This window comes from Carica papaya, chromosome 5 (assembly GCF_054855325.1).
Source record: "Carica papaya isolate Zhongbai chromosome 5, ASM5485532v1, whole genome shotgun sequence".
Classification (NCBI taxonomy): Eukaryota; Viridiplantae; Streptophyta; class Magnoliopsida; order Brassicales; family Caricaceae; genus Carica; species Carica papaya.
In genome coordinates this window covers 29,996,965-30,019,178 of record NC_142313.1, presented here as the reverse complement: position 1 = coordinate 30,019,178, position 22,214 = coordinate 29,996,965, and the positions used below count along the sequence as shown (strand labels likewise).

General features: G+C 46.5%; 3 non-coding genes and 40 pseudogenes across 3 annotated transcripts; all 43 read left to right on the top strand.

Moving 5' to 3' along the window:
- The first annotated feature begins 34 nt into the window (after positions 1-34).
- Positions 35-153, top strand: LOC148262003 (5S ribosomal RNA). The gene has a single exon (XR_015820667.1). It is a non-coding gene; the product is annotated as a 5S ribosomal RNA (ribosomal RNA).
- Positions 154-358: 205 nt separating this feature from the next.
- On the top strand, positions 359-477 carry LOC148262002 (5S ribosomal RNA; annotated as a pseudogene).
- Positions 478-682: 205 nt separating this feature from the next.
- Positions 683-801, top strand: LOC148262001 (5S ribosomal RNA; annotated as a pseudogene).
- A 205-nt stretch (positions 802-1,006) lies between these two features.
- On the top strand, positions 1,007-1,125 carry LOC148262000 (5S ribosomal RNA; annotated as a pseudogene).
- Positions 1,126-1,329: 204 nt separating this feature from the next.
- Positions 1,330-1,448, top strand: LOC148261999 (5S ribosomal RNA; annotated as a pseudogene).
- Positions 1,449-1,657: 209 nt separating this feature from the next.
- Positions 1,658-1,776, top strand: LOC148261998 (5S ribosomal RNA; annotated as a pseudogene).
- A 917-nt stretch (positions 1,777-2,693) lies between these two features.
- On the top strand, positions 2,694-2,812 carry LOC148261997 (5S ribosomal RNA; annotated as a pseudogene).
- A 561-nt stretch (positions 2,813-3,373) lies between these two features.
- On the top strand, positions 3,374-3,492 carry LOC148261996 (5S ribosomal RNA; annotated as a pseudogene).
- A 204-nt stretch (positions 3,493-3,696) lies between these two features.
- Positions 3,697-3,815, top strand: LOC148261995 (5S ribosomal RNA; annotated as a pseudogene).
- Positions 3,816-4,050: 235 nt separating this feature from the next.
- On the top strand, positions 4,051-4,169 carry LOC148261994 (5S ribosomal RNA; annotated as a pseudogene).
- Positions 4,170-4,374: 205 nt separating this feature from the next.
- LOC148261993 (5S ribosomal RNA) lies at positions 4,375-4,493 on the top strand (annotated as a pseudogene).
- Positions 4,494-4,719: 226 nt separating this feature from the next.
- Positions 4,720-4,838, top strand: LOC148261992 (5S ribosomal RNA; annotated as a pseudogene).
- Positions 4,839-5,400: 562 nt separating this feature from the next.
- On the top strand, positions 5,401-5,519 carry LOC148261991 (5S ribosomal RNA; annotated as a pseudogene).
- A 558-nt stretch (positions 5,520-6,077) lies between these two features.
- Positions 6,078-6,196, top strand: LOC148261990 (5S ribosomal RNA; annotated as a pseudogene).
- An 879-nt stretch (positions 6,197-7,075) lies between these two features.
- LOC148261989 (5S ribosomal RNA) lies at positions 7,076-7,194 on the top strand (annotated as a pseudogene).
- Positions 7,195-7,403: 209 nt separating this feature from the next.
- On the top strand, positions 7,404-7,522 carry LOC148261988 (5S ribosomal RNA; annotated as a pseudogene).
- Positions 7,523-7,728: 206 nt separating this feature from the next.
- Positions 7,729-7,847, top strand: LOC148261987 (5S ribosomal RNA; annotated as a pseudogene).
- An 881-nt stretch (positions 7,848-8,728) lies between these two features.
- On the top strand, positions 8,729-8,847 carry LOC148261986 (5S ribosomal RNA; annotated as a pseudogene).
- A 205-nt stretch (positions 8,848-9,052) lies between these two features.
- Positions 9,053-9,171, top strand: LOC148261985 (5S ribosomal RNA; annotated as a pseudogene).
- A 205-nt stretch (positions 9,172-9,376) lies between these two features.
- Positions 9,377-9,495, top strand: LOC148261984 (5S ribosomal RNA; annotated as a pseudogene).
- Positions 9,496-10,084: 589 nt separating this feature from the next.
- Positions 10,085-10,203, top strand: LOC148261983 (5S ribosomal RNA; annotated as a pseudogene).
- Positions 10,204-10,406: 203 nt separating this feature from the next.
- LOC148261982 (5S ribosomal RNA) lies at positions 10,407-10,525 on the top strand (annotated as a pseudogene).
- Positions 10,526-10,734: 209 nt separating this feature from the next.
- LOC148261981 (5S ribosomal RNA) lies at positions 10,735-10,852 on the top strand (annotated as a pseudogene).
- A 203-nt stretch (positions 10,853-11,055) lies between these two features.
- Positions 11,056-11,174, top strand: LOC148261980 (5S ribosomal RNA; annotated as a pseudogene).
- Positions 11,175-11,383: 209 nt separating this feature from the next.
- Positions 11,384-11,502, top strand: LOC148261979 (5S ribosomal RNA). The gene has a single exon (XR_015820038.1). It is a non-coding gene; the product is annotated as a 5S ribosomal RNA (ribosomal RNA).
- A 205-nt stretch (positions 11,503-11,707) lies between these two features.
- Positions 11,708-11,826, top strand: LOC148261978 (5S ribosomal RNA; annotated as a pseudogene).
- Positions 11,827-12,740: 914 nt separating this feature from the next.
- LOC148261977 (5S ribosomal RNA) lies at positions 12,741-12,859 on the top strand (annotated as a pseudogene).
- A 204-nt stretch (positions 12,860-13,063) lies between these two features.
- On the top strand, positions 13,064-13,182 carry LOC148261976 (5S ribosomal RNA; annotated as a pseudogene).
- A 209-nt stretch (positions 13,183-13,391) lies between these two features.
- LOC148261975 (5S ribosomal RNA) lies at positions 13,392-13,510 on the top strand (annotated as a pseudogene).
- A 553-nt stretch (positions 13,511-14,063) lies between these two features.
- Positions 14,064-14,182, top strand: LOC148261974 (5S ribosomal RNA; annotated as a pseudogene).
- Positions 14,183-14,383: 201 nt separating this feature from the next.
- Positions 14,384-14,502, top strand: LOC148261973 (5S ribosomal RNA). Its single transcript, XR_015819940.1, has one exon. It is a non-coding gene; the product is annotated as a 5S ribosomal RNA (ribosomal RNA).
- A 561-nt stretch (positions 14,503-15,063) lies between these two features.
- LOC148261972 (5S ribosomal RNA) lies at positions 15,064-15,181 on the top strand (annotated as a pseudogene).
- A 205-nt stretch (positions 15,182-15,386) lies between these two features.
- On the top strand, positions 15,387-15,505 carry LOC148261971 (5S ribosomal RNA; annotated as a pseudogene).
- A 208-nt stretch (positions 15,506-15,713) lies between these two features.
- On the top strand, positions 15,714-15,832 carry LOC148261970 (5S ribosomal RNA; annotated as a pseudogene).
- Positions 15,833-16,393: 561 nt separating this feature from the next.
- On the top strand, positions 16,394-16,511 carry LOC148261969 (5S ribosomal RNA; annotated as a pseudogene).
- A 204-nt stretch (positions 16,512-16,715) lies between these two features.
- On the top strand, positions 16,716-16,834 carry LOC148261968 (5S ribosomal RNA; annotated as a pseudogene).
- A 208-nt stretch (positions 16,835-17,042) lies between these two features.
- LOC148261967 (5S ribosomal RNA) lies at positions 17,043-17,161 on the top strand (annotated as a pseudogene).
- A 202-nt stretch (positions 17,162-17,363) lies between these two features.
- On the top strand, positions 17,364-17,482 carry LOC148261966 (5S ribosomal RNA; annotated as a pseudogene).
- A 2,214-nt stretch (positions 17,483-19,696) lies between these two features.
- LOC148261965 (5S ribosomal RNA) lies at positions 19,697-19,815 on the top strand (annotated as a pseudogene).
- Positions 19,816-20,378: 563 nt separating this feature from the next.
- On the top strand, positions 20,379-20,497 carry LOC148261964 (5S ribosomal RNA; annotated as a pseudogene).
- Positions 20,498-20,702: 205 nt separating this feature from the next.
- LOC148261963 (5S ribosomal RNA) lies at positions 20,703-20,821 on the top strand (annotated as a pseudogene).
- An 880-nt stretch (positions 20,822-21,701) lies between these two features.
- On the top strand, positions 21,702-21,820 carry LOC148261962 (5S ribosomal RNA; annotated as a pseudogene).
- A 209-nt stretch (positions 21,821-22,029) lies between these two features.
- On the top strand, positions 22,030-22,148 carry LOC148261961 (5S ribosomal RNA; annotated as a pseudogene).
- Positions 22,149-22,214: the final 66 nt, after the last annotated feature.

Below are 22,214 nucleotides of genomic sequence, written 5' to 3'. Positions count from 1 at the left end.
AATGAGTTTATGTATTTGATGCCCGAAATTAAACAGGTGCGATCATACCAGCACTAATGCACCGGATCCCATCAGAACTCCGCAGTGAAGTGTGCTTGGGCGAGATTAGTACTCGGATGGGTGACCTCCTGGGAAGTCCTCGTGTCACACCAATTTTTTTTTAGACGGGTCGTTCGACATTACGCGCGTCTGGAACTAGGGTCCGCTGGTTTATATGCAAATGTGAGTCAAGAAGCAGGGGCATTTTAATCGATATTAGAACGAGAATGAGAGGTGAAGTGTGAACGCACAAGGAAACAAATGACGGGAGGGGGAAGAAAGGAGAAGGAATATATGTATTTGCAGCGCAAAATTAAACGGGTGCGATCATACCAGCACTAAAGCCTCGGATCCCATCAGAACTCCGTAGTTAGGTGTGCTTGGGCGAGAGTAGTACTCGGATGGGTGACCACTTGGGAAGCCCTCGTGTTGCACCTATTTTTTTTCGGATGGATTGTTCGACATTAGGCGCGAATGGAATTATAAACCGCTGGTTCATTTGCAAAGGTGAGTCACGGTGCCGGGGCATATTACTTGATATTAGAACGAGAAAGAGAGATGCAGAGTGCACGCACAAGTGAACAAATGATGGGAGGGGGAAGAAAGGAGAACGAGTTTATGTATTTGCAGAGCGAAATTAATCAGGTGCAATCATACCAGCACTAATGCAACAGATCCCATCATAACTCCGCAGTTAAGTGTGCTTGGGTGAGAGTAGTACTCGGATGGGTGACCACTTGGGAAGTCCTCGTGTTGCACCCATTTTTTTGCAGATGATTCTTTCAACGTTACGTGCGACTTGAATTATGGTCCTCAGGTTTATTCGCAAATGTGAGTCACAGCGCTGTAGCATTTTACTTGATATTAGAACGAGAACGGGAGGTGCAGTGCGCACGCACAAGGAAACAAATGACGGGAGGGGGAAGAAAGGGGAATGAGTTTATGTATTTGCAGCGCAAAATTAAACAGGTGCGATCATACCAGCACTAATGCACCGGATCCCATTAGAACTCCGCAGTGAAGTGTGCTTGGGCGAGAGTAGTACTCGGATGTGTGACCTCTTGGGAAGTCCTCGTATCGCAATAATTTTTTTTCAGAGGGATCGTTCAACGTTACGCGCGATTGGAACTATGGTCCGCTGGTTTATACGCAAATGTGAGTCAAGAATCAGGGGCATTTTAATCGATATTAGAACGAGAAGGAGAGGTGCAGTGTGAACGCACAAGGAAACAAATGATGGGAGGGGGGTAGGGAAGAAGGAGTGTATGTATTTTCAGCACGAAATTAAACAGGTGCGGTCACACCAGCACAAATACACCGGATCCCATCAGAACTCCGCAGTTAAGTGTGCTTTGGCGAAAGTAGTACAATGATGGGTTACCTCCTGGGAAGTTCTCGTGTTGCACCCATTTTCTTTTTTTCAGATGTGCCGTTCGACGTTACGCGCGACTTTAATTATGGTCTGCAGATTTATTCGCAAATGTGAGTCACGGCACCGTGGCATTTTACTTGATATTTGAACGAGAACGTGAGGTGTAGTGCGCACGCACAAGGAAACAAATGACGGGAGGGGGAAAAAAGGAGAAGGAGTTTATGTATTTGCAGCGCAAAATTAAACAGGTGCGATCATACTAGCACTTATGCACCAGATCCCATTAGAACTCTGCAGTTAAGTGTGCTTGGGCGAGAGTAATACTAGGATCGGTGACCTCCTGGGAAGTCCTCGTGTCGCACTAATTTTTTTTTTCAGACTGGTCGTTCGACGTTATGCGCGACTGCAACTAGGGTCCACTGGTTTATACGCAAATGTGAGTCAAGAAGCAAGGGCATTTTAATCGATATTAGAACGAGAAAGAGAGATGCAGAGTGCACGCACAAGGAAACAAATGACGGGAGGGGGAAGGAAGGAGAAAGAGTGTATGTATTTTCAGCACGAAATGAAACAGGTGCGATCATACCAGCACTAATATATCGGATTCTATCAGAACTCCATAGGTAAGGGGTGCCTGGGCGAGAGTAGTACTAGCATGGGTTACCTCCTGCGAAGTCCTTATATTTCACCCATTTTCTTGTAAAGTCCTCGTGTTGCACCCATTTTTTTGCAGATGATTCTTTCGACGTTACACGCGACTTGAATTATGGTCCTCAGGTTTATTCACAAATGTGAGTCAAGAAGCAGGGGCATTTTAATCGATATTAGAACGAGAAGGAGAGGTGCAGTGTTAACGCACAAAGAAACAATTGACGGGAGGGGGGATGGAGGGAGAAAAAGTGTATGTATTTGCAGCGCAGAATGAAACATGAGCAATCATGCCAGCACCAATGCAACGGATTCTATCAGAACTCCGCAAGTTTAGGGTGCTTGGGCGAGAGTAGCTCTAGGATGAGTTACCTCCTGCGAAGTCCTTATATTTCACCCATTTTCTTAGGAAGTCCTCGTGTTGCACCCATTTTTTGCAGATGATTCTTTCGACGTTACGCGCGACTTGAATTATGGTCCTCAGGTTTATTCGCAAATGTGCGTCACGGCACCGTAGCATTTTACTTGATATTAGAACGAGCAAGGGAGGTGCAGTGCGCACGCACAAGGAAACAAATGACGGGAGGGGGAAGAAAGGAGAAGGAGTTTATGTATTTGCAGCGCAAATTTAAACAGGTGTGATCATACCAGCACTAATGCACCGGATCCCATTAGAACTCCGCAATTAAGTGTGCTTGGGCGAGAGTAGTACTCGGATGGGTGACCTCCTGGGAAGTCCTCGTGTCGCACTAATTTTTCTTTTCAGACGGGTCGTTCGACGTTATGCGCGACTGCAACTAGGGTCCACTAGTTTATACGCAAATGTGAGTCAAGAAGCAGGGGCATTTTAATCGATATTAGAACAAGAATGAGAGATGCAGAGTGCACGCACAAGGAAACAAATGATGAGAGGGGGAGGGAAGGAGAAAGAGTGTATGCATTTTCAGCACGAAATGAAACAGCTGCGATCATACCAGCACTAATGCATCGGATTCTATCAGAACTCCGTAGGTAAGGGTGTTTGGGCGAGAGTAGTACTAGCATGGGTTAGCTCTTGCAAAGTCCTTATATTCCACCCATTTTCTTGTGAAGTTCTCGTGTTGCACCCATTTTTTTGCAGATGATTCTTTCAACGTTACGTGCAACTTGAATTATGGTCCTCAGGTTTATTCGCAAATGTGAGTCACAGCGCTGTAGCATTTTACTTGATATTAGAACGAGAACGGGAGGTGCAGTGCGCACGCACAAGGAAACAAATGACGAGAGGGGGAAGAAAGGGGAATGAGTTTATGTATTTGCATAGCAAAATTAAACAGGTGCGATCATACCAGCACTAATGCACCGGATCCCATCAGAACTCCGCAGTGAAGTGTGCTTGGGCGAGAGTAGTACTCGGATGTGTGACCTCTTGGGAAGTCCTCGTATCGCAACAATTTTTTTTCAGAGGGGTCGTTCGACGTTACGCGCGACTGGAACTAGGGTCCGCTGGTTTATACGCAAATGTGAGTCAAGAATCAGGGGCATTTTAATCGATATTAGAACGATAAGGAGAGGTGCAGTGTGAACGCACAAGGAAACAAATGATGGGAGGGGGGTAGGGAAGAAGGAGTGTATGTATTTTCAGCACGAAATTAAACAGGTGCGGTCACACCAGCACAAATGCACCGGATCCCATCAGAATTCCGCAGTTAAGTGTGCTTTGGCGAAAGTAGTACAATGATGGGTTGCCTCCTGGAAAGTTCTCGTGTTGCACCCATTTTCTTGTGAAGTCCTCCTGTTGCACCCATTTTTTTGCAGATGATTCTTTCGACGTTACGCACGACTTGAATTATGGTCCTCAGGTTTATTCGCAAATGTGAGTCAAGGCACTGTAGCATTTTACTTGATATTAGAACGAGAGCGGGAGGTGAAGTGCGCACGCACAAGGAAACAAATGACGGGAGAGGGAAGAAAGGGGAATGAGTTTATGTATTTGCAGCGCAAAATTAAACAGGTGCGATCATACCAGCACTAATGCACCGGATCCCATCAAAACTCCGTAATGAAGTGTGCATGGGCGAGATTAGTACTAGGATGGGTGACCTCCTGGGAAGTCCTCGTGTCGCACTAATCTTTTTTTTCAGACGGGTCGACCGACGTTACGCGCGACTGGAACTAGGGTCCACTGGTTTATACGCACATGTGAGTCAAGAAGCAGAGGCATTTTAATCGATATTAGAACGAGAAGGAGAGATGCAGAGTGCACGCACAAGAAAACAAATGACGGGAGGGGGGAGGGAAGAAGGAGTGTATGTATTTTCAGCACGAAATTAAACAGGTGCGGTCACACCAGCACAAATGCACCGGATCCCATCAGAACTCCGCAGTTAAGTGTGCTTTGGCGAAAGTAGTACAATGATGGGTTACCTCCTGGGAAGTTCTCGTGTTGCACCCATTTTTTTTTTTTCAGATGTGCCGTTCGACGTTACGCGCGACTTGAATTATGGTCCGCAGATTTATTCGCAAATGTGAGTCACGGCGCCGTGGCCTTTTACTTGATATTTGAACGAGAACGAGAGGTGCAGTGCGCACGCACAAGGAAACAAATGACGGGGGGGGGGGGGGGGGGGGGGGGGGAAGAACGGAGAAGGAGTTTATGTATTTGTAGCGCGAAATTAAACAAGTGCGATTATACTAGCACTAATGCACCGGATCCCATCAGAACTCCGCAATTAAGTGTGCTTGGGCGAGAGTAGTACTCGGATGGGTGACCTCTTGGGAAGTGCTCGTGTCGTACTAATTTTTTTTTCAGACGGGTCGTTCGACGTTACGCGCGACAGCAACTAGGGTCCACTGGTTTATACGCAAATGTGCGTCAAGAAGCAGGGGCATTTTAATCGATATTAGAACGAGAAAGAGGGATGCAGAGTGCACACGCAAGGAAACAAATGATGGGAGGGGGGATGGAGGGAGAAAAAGTGTACGTATTTGCAGCGCAGAATGAAACATGAGCAATAATACCAGCACCAATGCAACGGATTCTATCAGAACTCTGCAAGTTAAGGGTGCTTGGGCGAGAGTAGCACTAGGATTGGTGACTTCCTGCGAAGTCCTTATATTTCACCCATTTTCTTAGGAAGTCCTCGTGTTGCACCCATTTTTTTGCAGATGATTCTTTCGACGATACGCGCGACTTGAATTATGGTCCTCAGGTTTATTCGCAAATGTGAGTCACGGTACCGTAGCATTTTACTTGATATTAGAACGAGCACGAGAGGTGCAGTGCGCACGCACAAGGAAACAAATGACGGGAGGGGGAAGAAAGGAGAAAGAGTTTATGTATTTGCAGCGCGGAATTAAACGGATGCGATCATACCAGCACTAATGCACCAGATCCCATCAGAACTCCGCAGTTAAGTGTGCTTGGGCGAGATTAGTACTCGAATGGGTGACCTCCTGGGAAGTCCTCGTGTCGCACCAATTTTTTTTCAGACGGGTCGTTCGACGTTACGCGCGACTGGAACTAGGGTCCGCTGGTTTATACACAAATGTGAGTCAAAAAGCAAGGCATTTTAATCGATATTAGAAGGAGAAGGAGAGGTGCAGTGTGAACGCACAAGGAAACAATTGATGGGAGGGGGAGGGAAGGAGAAGGAGTATATCTATTTTCAGCACGAAATGAAACAGGTACAATCATACCAACACTAATGCAATGGATTCTATCAGAACTCCGTAGGTAAGGGTGTTTGGGCGAGAGTAGCACTAGCATGGGTTACCTCCTGCGAAGTCCTTATATTTCACCCATTTTCTTGTGAAATCCTAGTGTCGCACCAATTTTTTTTCAGACGGGTTGTTCGACATTACGCGCGTCTGGAACTAGGGTCCGCTGGTTTATACGCAAATGTGAGTCAAGAAGCAGGGGCATTTTAATCGATATTAGAACGAGAACGAGAGGTGAAATGTGAACGCACAAGGAAACAAATGACGGGAGAGGGAAGAAAGGAGAAGGAGTGTATGTATTTGCAGCGCAAAATTAAACAGGTGCGATCATACCAGCACTAAAGCTCCGGATCCCATCAAAACTCTGCAGTTAAGTGTGCTTGGGCGAGAGTAGTACTCGGATGGGTGACCACCTGGGAAGCCCTCGTGTTGCACCTATATATTTTCGGATGGGTTGTTCGACGTTACGCGCGAATGGAATTATAAACCGCTGGTTAATTTGCAAAGGTGAATCACGGTGCCGGGGCATATTTCTTGATATTAGAACGAGAAAGAGAGATACAGAGTGCACGCACAAGGAAACAAATGACGGGAGGGGGGATGGAAGGAGACAGAGTGTATGTATTTGCAGTGCAGAATGATACATGAGGGATCATGCCAGCATTAATGCAACGGATTCTACCAGAACTCCGCAGTTAAGGGTGCTTGGGCGAGAAAAGTACTCGGATGGGTGACCTCCTGCGAAGTCCTTATATTTCACCCATTTTCTTGGGAGGTCCTCGTGTTGCACCCATCTTTTTGCAGATGATTCTTTCGACGTTACGCGCGACTTGATTTATAGTCCGCAGGTTTATTCGCAAATGTGAGTCACGGCGTCGTGGCATTTTACTTGATATTAGAACGAGAACGGGAGGTGCAGTCCGCACGCAAAAGGAAACAAATGACGGGAGGAGGAAGAAAAGAGAATGAGTGTATGTATTTGAAGCGCAAAATTAAACAAGTGGAATCATACCAGCACTAATGCACTTGATCCCATCAGAACTCTGCAGTTAAGTGTGCTTGGGCGAGAGTAGTACTCGGATGCATGACCTCTTGGGAAGTCCTCGTATCACAACAATTTTTTTTCAGATATGTCGTTCGACGTTACGCGCTACTGGAACTATGGTCTGCTGGTTTATACGCAAATGTGAGTCAAGAATCAGGGGGATTTTAATCGATATTAGAACGAGAAGGAGAGGTGCAGTGTGAACACACAAGGAAACAAATGATGGGAGGGGGGAGGGAAGGAGTGTATGTATTTTCAGCACGAAATTAAACAGGTGCGGTCACACCAGCACAAATGCACCGGATCCCATCAGAACTCCGCAGTTAAGTGTGCTTTGGCGAAAGTAGTACAATGATGGGGTACCTCCTGGGAGGTTCTCGTGTTGCACCCATTTTCTTTTTTTCAGATGTGTCGTTCGACGTTACGCGCGACTTTAATTATGGTCCGCAGATTTATTCGCAAATGTGAGTCACGGCGCCGTGGCATTTTACCTGATATTTGAACGAGAACGAGAGGTGCAGTGCGCACGCACAAGGAAACAAATGACGGGAGGGGGAAGAAAGGAGAAGGAGTTTATGTATTTGCAGCGCGAAATTAAACTGGTGCGATCATACCATCACTAATGCACCGGATCCCATCAGAACTCCGTAGTTAAGTGTGCTTGGGCGAGAGTAGTACTCGGATTGGAGACCTCGTGGGAAGTCCTCGTGTCGCACTAATTATTTTTTCAGACGGGTCGTTCGACGTTAGGCGCGACTGGAACTAGGGTCCACTGGTTTATACGCAAATGTGAATCAAGAAGAAGGGGCATTTTAATCGATATTAGAATGAGAAAGAGAGATGCAGAGTGCACGCAGAAAGAAACAAATGACGGGAGGGGGAAGAAAAGAGAAGGAGTGTATGTATTTGCAGCTCGAAACTAAACTGGTGCGATCATACCAACACTAAAGACCTGGATCCCTTCAGAACTCCGTAGTTAAGTGTGCTTGGGCGAGAGTAGTACTCGGATGGTTGACCTCCTGGGAAGTCCTCGTGTCGCACCAATTGTTTTTCACACGGGTCGTTCGACGTTACGCGCGACTGGAACTAGGGTCCGCTGGTTTATACGCAAATGTGAGTCAAAAAGTAGGGGCATTTTAATCGATATTAGAACGAGAAGGAGAGGTGCAGTGTGAACGCACAAGGAAACAATTGATGGGAGGGGGAGGGAAGGAGAAGGATTGTTTGCATTTTCAGCACGAAATGAAACAGGTGCGATCATACCAGCACTAATGCAACGGATTCTATCAGAACTCCGTAGGTAAGGGTGCTTGAGCGAGAGTAGTACTAGCATGGGTTACCTCCTGCGAAGTCCTTATATTTCACCCATTTTCTTGTGAAGTCCTCGTGTCGCACCAATTTTTTTTCAGACGGGTCGTTCGACGTTACGCAAGTCTGGAACTTGGGTCCGCTGGTTTATACGCAAATGTGAGTCAAGAAGCAGGGGCATTTTAATCGATATTAGAACGAGAATGAGAGGTGAAGTGTGAACGCACAAGGAAACAAATGACGGGAGGGGGAAGAAAGGAGAAGGAGTGTATGTATTTGCAGTGCGAAACTAAACAGGTGCGATCATACCAGCACTAAAGCCCCAGGTCCCATCAGAACTCCGCAGTTAAGTGTGCTTGGCGAGATTAGTACTCGGATTGTTGACCTACTGGGAAGTCCTCGTGTCGAACCAATTTTTTTTCAGACGGGTCGTTCGACGTTACGAGCGTCTGGAACTAGGGTCCGCTGGTTTATACGCAAATGTGAGTCAAGAAGCAGGGGCATTTCAATCGATATTAGAACGAGAATGAAAGGTGAAGTGTAAACGCACAAGGAAACAAATGACGGGAGGGGAAGAAAAGAGAAGGAGTGTATGTATTTGCAGCGCGAAATTAAACAGGTGCTATCATACCAGCACTAAAGCTCCGGATCCCATCAGAACTCCGCAGTTAAGTGTGCTTGGGCGAGAGTAGTACTCGGATGGGTGACCACCTGGTAAGCCCTCGTGTTGCACCTATTTTTTTTCGGATGGGTTGTTCGACGTTACGCGCGAATGGAATTATAAACTGCTGGTTCATTTGCAAAGGTGAGTCACGGTGCCGGGGCATATTACTTGATATTAGAACGAGAAAGAGAGATGCAGAACGCACGCACAAAGAAACATATGACGGGAGGGGGAAGAAAGGAGAAGGAGTTTATGTATTTGCAGCGCGGAATTAAACGCATGCGATCATACCACCACTAATGCACCGGATCCCATCATAACTCCGCATTTAAGTGTGCTTGGGCGAGAGTAGTACTCAGATGGGTGACCTCTTGGGAAGTCCTCGTGTCGCACCAATTTTTTTTCAGACGGGTCGTTTGACGTTACGCGCGACTGGAACTGGGGTCCGCTGGTTTATACGCAAATGTGAGTCAAGAAGCAGGGGCATTTTAATCGATATTAGAACGAGAAGGAGAGGTGCAGTGTGAACGCACAAGGAAACAATTGATGGAAGGGGGAGGGAAGGAGAAGGAGTATATGTATTTTCAGCACGAAATGAAACAGGTGCGATCATACCAGCACTAATGCAACGGATTCTATCAGAACTCCGTAGGTAAGGGTGCTTGGGTGAGAGTAGTACTAGCATGGGTTACCTCCTGCGAAGTCCTTATATTTCACCCATTTTCTTGTGAAGTCCTCGTGTTGCACCCATTTTTTTGCAGATGATTCTTTCGACGTTACGCGCGACTTGAATTATGGTCCTCAGGTTTATTCGCAAATGTGAGTCACGACGCTGTAGAATTTTACTTGATATTAGAACGAGAACGGGAGGTGCAATGCGCACGCACAAGGAAACAAATGACGGGAGGGGGAAGAAAGGGGAATGAGTTTATGTATTTGCAGCACGAAATTAAACAGGTGCGATCATACCAGCACTAATGCACCGGATCCCATCAGAACTCCGCAGTTATGTGTGCTCAAGCGAGATTAGTGCTCGGATGGGTGACCTCCTGCGAAGTCCTTATATTTCACCCATTTTCTTGGGAGGTCATCGTGTTGCACCCATCTTTTTGCAGATGATTCTTTCGACGTTACGCGCGACTTGATTTATGGTCCGTAGGTTTATTCGCAAATGTGAGTCACGGCACCGTGGTATTTTACTTGATATTAGAACGAGTACGGGAGGTGCAGTGCGCACCCACAAGGAAACAAATGACGGGAGGAGGAAGAAAAGAGAATGAGTGTATGTATTTGAAGCGCAAAATTAAACAAGTGGGATCATACCAGCACTAATGCACTGGATCCCATCAGAACTCTGCAGTTTAGTGTGCTTGGGCGAGAGTAGTGCTCGGATGGGTGACCTCTTGGGAAGTCCTCGTATCGCAACAATTTTTTTTCAGATGGGTCATTCGACGTTACGCGCGACTGGAACTATGGTCCACTGGTTTATACGCAAATGTGAGTCAAGAAAAAGGGGCATTTTAATCGATTTTAGAACGAGAAAAAGAGGTGCAGTGTGAACGCACAAGGAAAAAAATGATGGGAGGGGGGAGGGAAGAAGGAGTGTATGTATTTTCAGCACAAAATTAAACAGGTGCGGTCACACCAGCACAAATGTACCGGATCCCTTCAGAACTCCACAGTTAAGTGTGCTTTGGCGAAAGTAGTACAATGATGGGTTACCTCCTGGAAAGTTCTCGTGTTGCACCCATTTTCTTTTTTTCAGATGTGCCGTTCGACGTTACGCGCTACTTTAATTATGGTCCGCAGATTTATTCGCAAATGTGAGTCACGGCGCCGTTGCATTTTACTTGATATTTGAACGAGAACGGGAGGTGCAGTGCAGACGCACAAGGAAAAAATGACGGGATGAGGAAGAAAAGAGAAGAAGTGTATGTATTTGAAGCGCAAAATTAAACTAGTGGCATCATACCAGCACTAATGCATTGGATCCCATCAGAATTCTGCAGTTAAGTGTGCTTGGGCGAGAGTAGTAGTCGGATGGGTGACCTCTTGGGAAGTCCTCGTATCGCAACAACTTTTTTTCAGATGGGTCGTTCGACATTACGCGCGACTAGAACTATGGTCTGCTGGTTTATACGCAAATGTGAGTCAAGAATTAGGGGCATTTTAATCGATATTAGAACGAGAAGGAGAGGTGCAGTGTGAACGCACAAGGAAAAAAATGATGGGAGGGGGGAGGGAAGAAGGAGTGTATGTATTTTCAGAATGAAATTAAACAGATGCGGTCACACCAGCATAAATGCACCGGATCCCATCAGAACTCCGCGGTTAAGTGTGCTTTGGCGAAAGTAGTACAATGATGGGTTACCTCATGGGAAGTTCTCGCATTGCACCCATTTTTTTTTTTTCAGATGTGCCGTTCGACGTTACGCGCGACTTCAATTATGGTCCGCAGATTTATTCGCAAATGTGAGTCACGGCGCCGTGGCATTTTACTTGATATTTGAACAAGAACGAGAGGTGCAGTGCGCACGCACAAGGAAACAAATGATGGGAGGGGGAAGAAAGGGGAATGAGTTTATGTATTTGCAGCGCGAAATTAAACAGGTGCGATCATACCAGCACTAATGCACCAGATCCCATCAGAACTCTGCAGTTAACTGTGCTTGGGCGAGATTAGTACTCGGATGGGTGACCTCCTGAGAAGTCCTCGTGTCGCACCAATTTTTTTTCAGACGGGTCGTTTGACGTTACGCGCATTTGGAACTAGGGTCCGCTGGTTTATACGCAAATGTGAGTCAAGAAGCAGGGGCATTTTAATCGATATTAGAACGAGAATAAGAGGTGAAGTGTGAACGCACAAGGAAACAAATGACGGGAGGGGGAAGAAAGGAGAAGGAGTGTATGTATTTGCAGCGCGAAATTAAACAGGTTCGATCATACCAGCACTAATGCAACGGATTCTATCAGAACTCCGCAGTTAAGTGTGCTTGGGCGAGAGTAGCACTCGGATTGGTGACCACTTGGGAAGCCCTCGTGTTGCACCTATTTTTTTTCGGATGGGTTGTTTGACATTACGCGCGAATAGAATTATAAACCGCTGGTTCATTTGCAAAGGTGAGTCACGGTGCCGGGGCATATTACTTGATATTAAAACGAGAAAGAGAGATGCAGAGTGCACGCACAAGGAAACAAATGACGGGAGGGGGGATGGGAGGAGAAAGAGTGTATCTATTTGCAGTGCAGAATGAAACATGAGGGATCATACCAGCACTAATGCAACGGATTCTATCAAAACTCTGCAGTTAAGGGTGCTTGGGCGAGAAATGTACTCGGATGGGTGACCTCCTGCGAAGTCCTTATATTTCACCCATTTTCTTGGGAGGTTCTCGTGTTGCACCCATCTTTTTGCAGATGATTCTTTCGACGTTACGCGCGACTTGATTTATGGTCTACAGGTTTATTCGCAAATGTGAGTCACGGCGCCGTGGCATTTTACTTGATATTAGAATGAGTACGAGAGGTGCAGTGCGTACGCACAAGGAAACAAATGACGGGAGGAAGAACAAAAGAGAAGGAGTGTATGTATTTGAAGCGCAAAATTAAACAAGTGGCATCATACCAGCACAAATGCAACAGATTCTATCAGAACTCCGTAGGTAAGGATGCTTGGGCGACAGTAGTACTACCATGGGTTACCTCCTGCGAAGTCCTTATATTTCACCAATTTTCTTGTGAAGTCCTCGTGTTGCACCCATTTTTTTGCAGATGATTCTTTCGACGTTACGCACGACTTGAATTATGGTCCTCAGGTTTATTCGCAAATGTGAGTCACGGCGCTGTAACATTTTACTTGATATTAGAACGAGAACGGGAGGTGCAGTGCGCACGCACAAGGAAAAAAATTACAGGAGGGGGAAGAAAGGAGAATGAGTTTATCTATTTGCAGCGCAAAATTAAACAAGTGCGATCATACCAACACTAATGCACCGGATCCCATCAGAACTCCGCCATGAAGTGTGCTTGGGCGAGATTAGTACTCGGATGGGTGACCTCATCGGAAGTCCTCGTGTCGCACCAATTTTTTTTCAGACGGGTCGTTCAACGTTACGCGCGTCTGGAACTAGGGTCCGCTGGTTTATACGCAAATGTGAGTCAAGAAGCAGGGGCATTTTAATCGATATTAGAACGAGAATGAGATGTGTAGTGTGAACGCACAAGGAAACAAATGATGGGAGGGGGGGAGGGAAGAAGGAGTGTATGTATTTTCAGCACGAAATTAAACAGGTGCGGTCACACCAGCACAAATGCACCGGATCCCATCAGAACTACGCAGTTAAGTGTGCTTTGGCGAAAGTAGTACAATGATGGGTTACCTCCTAGGAAGTTCTCGTGTTGCACCCATTTTCTTTTTTTCAGATGTGCCGTTCGACGTTACGCGCGACTTTAATTATGGTCCGCAGATTTATTCACAAATGTGAGTCACGACGCCGTGGCATTTTACTTGATATTTGAACGAGAACGAGAGGTACAGTGCGCACGCACAAGGAAACAAATGACGGGAGGGGGAAAAAAGGAGAAGGAGTTTATGTATTTGCAGCGCGAAATTAAACGGGTGCGATCATACCGGCACTAATGCACCGGATCCCATCAGAACTCCGCAGTTAAGTTTGCTTGTGCGAGAGTAGTACTCGGATGGGTGACCTCCTGGGAAGTCCTCGTATCGCACCAATTTTTTTTCAGACGGGTCGTTCGACGCTACGCGCGACTGAAACTAGGGTCCGCTGGTTTATACGCAAATGTGAGTCAAGAAGCAGGGGCATTTTAATCGATATTAGAACGAGAAGGAGAGGTGCAGTGTGAACGCACAAGGAAACAATTGATGAGAGGGGGAGGGAAGGAGAAGGAGTGTATGTATTTTCAGCGCGAAATGAAACAGGTGCGATCATACCACACTAATGCAATGGATTCTATCAGAACTCCGTAGGTAAGGGTGCTTGGGCGAGAGTAGTACTAGCATGGGTTACCTCCTGCGAAGTCCTTATATTTCACCCATTTTCTTGTTCTCGTGTTGCACCCATTTTTTTGCAGATGATTCTTTCGACGTTACGCGCGACTTGATTTATGGTCCTAAGGTTTATTCGCAAATGTGAGTCACGGCGCAGTAGCATTTTACTTGATATTAGAACGAGAACGGGAGGTACAGTGCGCACGCACAAGGAAACAAATGACGGGAGGGGGAAGAAAGGGGAATGAGTTTATGTATTTGCAGCACGAAATTAAACAAGTGCGATCATACCAGCACTAATGCACCGGATCCCATCAGAACTCCGCAGTTAAGTGTGCTTGGGCGATATTAGTACTCGGATGGGTGACCTCCTGGCAAGTCCTCGTGTCGCACCAATTTTTTTTCAGACGGGTCGTTCGACGTTACGCGCATCTGGAACTACGGTCCGCTGGTTTATACGCAAATGTGAGTCAAGAAGCAGAGGCATTTTAATCGATATTAGAACGAGAAGGAGAGATGAAGTGTGAACGCACAAGGAAACAAATGACGAAGGGGGAAGAAAGGAGGAGTGTATGTATTTAAAGCGCGGAATTAAACAGGTGCGATCATACCAGCACTAAAGCCCCGGATCCCATCAGAACTCCGCAGTTAGGTGTGCTTGGGCGAGAGTAGTACTCGGATGGGTGACCACTTGGGAAGCCCTCGTGTTGCACCTTTTTTTTCTCGGATGGGTTGTTCGACGTTACGCGCGAATGGAATTATAAACCGCTGGTTGATTTGCAAAGGTGAGTCACGGTGCCGGGGCATATTACTTGATATTAGAACGAGAAAGAGAGATGCAGAGTGCTCGCACAAGGAAACAAATGACGGGAGGGGGGATGGGAGGAGAAAGAGTGTATGTATTTGCAGTGTAGAATGAAACATGAGGGATCATACCAGCACTAATGCAACGGATTCTATCAGAACTCCGCAGTTAAGGGTGATTGGGCGAGAAAAGTACTCGGATGGGTGATCTCCTGCGAAGTCCTTATATTTCACCCATTTTCTAGGGAGGTCCTCGTGTTGCACCCATCTTTTTGAAGATGATTCTTTCGACGTTACGCGCGACTTGATTTATGGTCCGCAGGTTTATTCGCAAATGTGAGTCACGACGCCGTGACATTTTACTTGATATTAGAACGAGTACGGGAGGTGCAGTTTGCACGCACAAGGAAACAAATGATGGGAGGAGGAAGAAAAGAGAAGGAGTGTATGTATTTGAAGCGCAAAATTAAACAAGTGGCATCATACCAGCACTAATGCACTAGATCCCATCAGAACTCTGCAGTTAAGTGTGCTTGGGCGAGAGTAGTACTTGGATGGGTGACCTCTTGGGAAGTCCTCGTATCGCAACAATTTTTTTTTCAGATGGGTCGTTTGACGTTACGCGCGACTGGAACTATGTTCCGCTGGTTTATACGCAAATGTGAGTCAAGAATCAGAGGCATTTTAATCGATATTCGAACGAGAAGGAGAGGTGCAGTGTGAACGCACAAGGAAACAAATGATGAGAGGGGGGGAGGGAAGAAGGAGTGTATGTATTTTCAGCTCGAAATTAAACAGGTGCGGTCACACCAGCACAAATGCACCGGATCCCATCAGAACTACGCAGTTAAGTGTGCTTTGGCGAAAGTAGTACAATGATGGGTTACCTCCAGGGAAGTTCTCGTGTTGCACCCATTTTCTTTTTTCAGATGTGCCGTTCGACGTTACGCGCGACTTTAATTATTGTCCGCAGATTTATTCACAAATGTGAGTCACGGTGCCGTGGCATTTTACTTGATATTTGAACGAGAACGAGAGGTGCAGTGCGCACGCAGAAGGAGACAAATGACGGGAGGGAGAAGAAAGGAGAATGAGTGTATGTATTTGGAGCGCGAATTTAAACAGGTGCGATCATACCAGCACTACAGTCCCGGATCCCATCAGAACTCCGCAGCTAAGTGTGCTTGGGTGAGAGTAGTACTCGGATCGGTGACCACCTGGGAAGCCCTCGTGTTGCACCTATTTTTTTTCGGATGGGTTGTTCGACGTTACGGGCGAATGGAATTATAAACCGCTGGTTCATTTTCAAAGGTGAGTCACGGTGCCGGGGCATATTACTTGATATTAGAACGAGAAAGAGAGATGCAGAGTGCACGCACAAGGAAACAAATGACAGGAGGGGGAATGGGAGGAGAAAGAGTGTATGTATTTGCAGTGCAGAATGAAACATGAGGGATCATACCAGCACTAATGCAACGGATTCTATCAGAACTCCGCAGTTAAGGGTGCTTGGGCGAGCAAACTACTCGGATGGGTGACCTCCTGCGAAGTCCTTATATTTCACCCATTTTCTTGGGAGATCCTCGTGTTGCACCCATCTTTTTGCAGATGATTCTTTCGACGTTACGGGCGACTTGATTTATGGTCCGCAGGTTTATTCGCAAATGTGAGTCACGGCGCCGTGGCATTTTACTTGATATTAGAAGGAGTACGGGAGGTGCAGTGCGCACGCACAAGGAAACAAATGACGGGAGGAGGAAGAAAAGAGAAAGAGTGTATGCATTTGAAGCGCAAAATTAAACAAGTGGCATCATACCAGCACTAATGCACTGGATCCCATCAGAACTCTGCAGTTCAGAGTGCTTGGGCGAGAGTAGTACTCGGATGAGTGACCTCTTGGGAAGTCCTCGTATCGCAACAATTTTTGTTCAGATGGGTCGTTCGACGTTACGCGCGACTGGAACTATGGTCCGCTGGTTTATACGCAAATGTGAGTCAAGAATCATGGGCATTTTAATCGATATTAGAACGAGAAAGAGAGGTGCAGTGTGAATGCACAAGGAAACAAATGAAGGGAAGGGGGGAGGGAAGAAGGAGTGTATGTATTTTCAGCACAAAATTAAACAGGTGCGGTCACACCAGCACAAATGCACCGGATCCCATTAGAACTCCGCAGTTAAGTGTTCTTTGGCGAAAGTAGTACAATGATGGGTTACCTCCTGGGAAGTTCTCATATTGTACCCATTTTTTTTTTTCAGATGTGCCGTTCGACGTTACGCGCAACTTGAATTATGGTCCTCAGGTTTATTCGCAAATGTGAGTCACGGTGCCGTGGCATTTTACTTGATAGTAGAACGAGAACGGGAGGTGCAGTGCGCACGCACAGGGAAACAAATGACAGGAGGGGGAAGAAAGGGGAATGAGTTTATGTATTTGCAGTGCGAAATTAAACAAGTGCGATCATACCGGCACTAATACACCGGATCCCATCAGAACTCCGCACTGAAGTGTGCTTGGGCGAGATTAGTACTCGGATGGGTGACCTCCTGGGAAGTCCTCGTGTTGCACCAATTTTTTTTCAGACGGGTCATTCGACGTTGCGCGTGTCTAGAACTAGGGTCCGCTGGTTTATACGCAAATGTGAGTCAAGAAGCAGGGGCATTTTAATTGATATTAGAACGAGAATGAGAGGTGAAGTGTGAACGCACAAGGAAACAAATGACAGGCGAGGGAAGAAAGGAGGAGTGTATGTATTTGCAGCGCGAAATTAAACAGGTTCGATCATACCAGCACTAAAGCCCCGGATCCCATCAGAACTCCGCAGTTAAGTGTGCTTGGGCGAGAGTAGTACTCAGATGGGTGACAACTTGGGAAGCCCTCGTGTTGCACCTATTTTTTTTCGGATGGGGTGTTCGACGTTACGCGCGAATGGAATTATAAACCGCTGGTTCATTTGCAAAGGTGAGTCACGGTGCCGGGGCATATTACTTGATATTAGAACGAGAAAGAGAGATGCAGAGTGCACGCACAAGGAAACAAATGACGGGAGCAGGGATGGGAGGAGAAAGAGTGTATGTATTTGCAGTGCAGAATGAAACATGATGGATCATACCAGCACTAATGCAACGGATTCTATCAGAACTTCGCAGTTAAGGGTACTTAGGCGAGAAAAGTACTCGGATGGGTGACCTCCTGCGAAGTCCTTAAATTTCACCCATTTTCTTGGGAGGTCCTCATGTTGCACCCATCTTTTTGCAGATGATTCTTTCGACGTTACGCGCGACTTGATTTACGGTCCGCAGGTTTATTCGCAAATGTTAGTCATGGCGTCGTGGCATTTTACTTGATATTAGAACGAGTACGGGAGGTGCAGTGCGCACGCACAAGGAAACAAATGACGGGAGGAGGAAGAAAAGATAAGGAGTGTATGTATTTGAAGCGCAAAATTAAACAAGTGGCATCATACCAGCACTAATGCACTGGATCCCATTAGAACTTTGCAGTTAAGTGTGCTTTGGCGAGAGTAGTACTCGGATGGGTGACCTCTTGGGAAGTGCTCGTATCGCAACAATTTTTTTTCAGATGGGTCGTTCGACGTTACGCGCGACTGGAACTATGGTCCGCTGGTTTATACGCAAATGTGAGTCCTTGTGTTGCTCCAATTTTTTTTATGACGGGTCGTTCGACATTACGCGCGACTGGAACTATTGTCCGCTGGTTTATACGCAAATGTGGGTCAAGAATCAGGGGTGTTTTAATCGATATTAGAACGAGAAGGAGAGGTGCAATGTGAACGCACAAGGAAACAAATGATGGGAGGGGGGGAGGGAAGAAGGAGTGTATGTATTTTCAGCATGAAATTAAATAGGTGCGGTCATACCAACACTAATGCATCGGATTCTATCAGAACTCCGTAGGTAAGGGTGCTTGGGCGAGAGTAGTGCTAGCATGGGTTACCTCCTGCGAAGTCCTTATATTTCACCCATTTTCTTGTGAAGTCCTTGTGTTGCACCCATTTTTTTGCAGATGATTCTTTCGACGTTACGCGCGACTTGAATTATGGTTCTCAGGTTTATTCGCAAATGTGAGTCACGGCGCTGTAGCATTTTACTTGATATTAGAACGAGAACGGGAGGTGCAGTACGCATGCACAAGGAAACAAATGACGGGAGGGGGAAGAAAGGGGAATGAGTTTATGTATTTGCAACGCAAAATTAAACAGGTGCGATCATACCAGCACTAATGCACCGGATCCCATCAGAACTCCGCAGTGAAGTGTACTTGGGCGAGATTAGTATTCGGATGAGTTGTTCGACGTTACACGCGAATGGAATTATAAACCGCTGGTTCATTTGCAAAGGTGAGTCATGGTGCCGGGGCATATTACTTGATATTAGAACGAGAAAGAGAGATGCAGAGTGCACGCACAAGGAAACAAATGACGGGAGGGGGGATGGGAGGAGAAAGAGTGTATGTATTTGCAGTGCAGAATTAAACAGGTGCGATCATACCAGCACTAATGCAGCGGATTCTATCAGAACTCCGTAGGTAAGGGTGCTTGGGCGAGAGTAGTTCTAGCATGGGTTACCTCCTGCGAAGTCCTTATATTTCACCCATTTTCTTGTAAAGTCCTCGTGTTGCACCCATTTTTTTGCAGATGATTCTTTCGACGTTACGCGCGACTTGAATTATGGTCCTCAGGTCTATTCGCAAATGTGAGTCACGGCACCGTAGTATTTTACTTGATATTAGAACGAGCACGGGAGGTGCAGGGCACACAAACAAAGAAACAAATGACGGGAGGGGGAAGAAAGGAGAAGGAGTTTATGTATTTGCAGCGCGAAATTAAACGGGTGCGATCATACCAGCACTAATGCACTGGAAGTCCTTGTGTTGCACCAATTTTTTTTCAGATGGGTCGTTCGATGTTACGCGCGACTGGAACTATGGTCCGCTGGTTTATACGCAAATGTGAGTCAAGAATCAGGGGTATTTTAATCGATATTAGAACGAGAAGGAGAGGTGCAGTGTGAACGCACAAGGAAACAAATGATGGGATGGGGGGAGGGAAGAAGGAGTGTATGTATTTTCAGCACGAAATTAAACAGGTGCGGTCACACCAACACAAATGCACCGGATCCCATCAGAACTCCGCAGTTAAGTGTGCTTTGGCGAAAGTAGTACAATGATGGGTTACCTCCTGGGAAGTTCTCGTGTTGCACCCCTTTTCTTTTTTTCAGATGTGCCGTTCGACGTTACGGGCGACTTTAATTATGGTCCGCAGGTTTATTCGCAAATGTGAGTCACGGCGCCGTGGCATTTTACCTGATATTTGAACGAGAACGAGAGGTGCAGTGCGCACGCACAAGGAAACAAATGACGGGAGGGGGAAGAAAGGAGAAGGAGTGTATGTATTTGTAGCGTGAAATGAAACAGGTGCGATCATACCAGCACTAATGCAACGGATTCTATCAGAACTCCGTAGGTAAGGGTGCTTGGGCGAGAGTAGTACTAGCATGGGTTACCTCCTGCGAAGTCCTTATATTTCACCCATTTTCTTGTGAAGTCCTCGTGTTGCACCCATTTTTTTGCAGATGATTCTTTCGACGTTACGCCTGACTTGAATTATGGTCCTCAGGTTTATTCGCAAATGTGAGTCATGGCACCGTGGCATTTTACTTGATATTAGAACGAGAACGGGAGGTACAGTGCGCACGTACAAGGAAACAAATGACGGGAGGGGGAAGAAAGGGGAATGAGTTTATGTATTTGCAGCGCCAAGTTAAACACGTGCGATCATACCAGCACTAATGCACCGGATCCCATCAGAACTCTGCAGTGAAGTGTGCTTGGGCGAGATTAGTACTCGGATGGGTGACCTCCTGGGAAGTCCTCGTGTTGCACCAATTTTTTTTCAGACGGGTCTTTCGACGTTACGCGCGTCTGGAGCTAGGGTCCGCTTATTTATACGCAAATGTGAGTCAAGAAGCAGGGGCATTTTAATCGATATTAGAACGAGAATGAGAGGTGAAGTGTGAACGCACAAGGAAATAAATGACGGGAGGGGGAAGAAAGGAGAAGGAGTATATGTATTTGCAGCGCGAAATTAAACAGGTGCGATCTTACCAGCACTAAAGCTCCGGATCCCATCAGAACTCCGCAGTTAAGTGTGCTTGGGCGAGCCTAGTACTCGGATGGGTGACGACTTGGGAATCCCTCGTGTTGCACCTATTTTTTTTCGGATGGGTTGTTCGACGTTACGCGCGAATGGAATTAGAAACCGCTGGTTCATTTGCAAAGGTGAGTCACGGTGCCGGGGCATATTACTTGATATTAGAATGAGAAAGAGAGATGCAGAGTGCACGCACAAGGAAACAAATGACGGGAGGGGGGATGGGAGGAGAAAGAGTGTGTGTATTTGCAGTGCAGAATGAAACATGAGGGATCATACCAGCACTAATACAACGGATTCTATCAGTACTCCGCAGTTAAGGGTGCTTGGGCGAGAAAAGTACTCGGATGGGTGACCTCCTGCAAAGTCCTTATATTTCACCCATTTTCTTGGGAGGTCCTCGTGTTGCACCTGTCTTTTTGCATATGATTCTTTCGACGTTATGCGCGACTTGATTTATAGTCCGCAAGTTTATTTGCAAATGTGAGTCACGGCGCCGTGGCATTTTACTTGATATTAGAACGAGTACGGGAGGTGCAGTGCGCACGCACAAGGAAACAAATGACGGGATGAGGAAGAAACGAGAATGAGTGTATGTATTTGAAGCGCAAAATTAAACAAGTGGCATCATACCAGCACTACTGCCCTGGATACCATCAGAACTCTGCAGTTAAGTGTGCTTGGGCGAGAGTAGTACTCGGATGGGTGACCTCTTAGGAAGTCCTCGTATCGCAACAATTTTTTTTCAGATGGGTTGTTCGACGTTAGGCGCGACTGGAACTATGGTCTGCTGGTTTATACGCAAATGTGAGTCAAGAATCAGGGGAATTTTAATCGATATTAGAACGAGAAGGAGAGGTGCAGTGTGAACGCACAAGGAAACAAATGATGGGGGGGGAGGAAAGAAGTAGTATATGTATTTTCAGCACGAAATTAAACAGGTGCGGTCACACCAGCACAAATGCACCGGATCCCATCAGAACTCCGTAGTTAAGTGTGCTTTGGCGAAAGTAGTACAATGATGGGTTACCTCCTGGGAAGTTCTCGTGTTGCACCCATTTTCTTTTTTTCAGATGTGCCGTTCGAAGTTACGCGCGACTTTAATTATTGTCCGCAGATTTATTCGCAAATGTGAGTCACGGCGCCGTGGTATTTTACTTGATATTTGAACGAGAACGAGAGGTGCAGTGCGCACGCACAAGGAAACAAATGACGGGAGGGGGAAGAAAGGAGAAGGAGTGTATGTATTTGCAGCGCGGAATTAAACGGGTGCGGTCATACCAGCACTAATGCACCGGATCCTATCAGAACTCCGCAGTTAAGTGTGTTTGGGCGAGAGTAGTACTCGGATGGGTGACCTCTTGGGAAGTCCTCGTGTCGCACCAATTTTTTTTCAGACGGGTCGTTCGACGTTACGCGCGACTGGAACTATAATCCGCTGGTTTATACGGA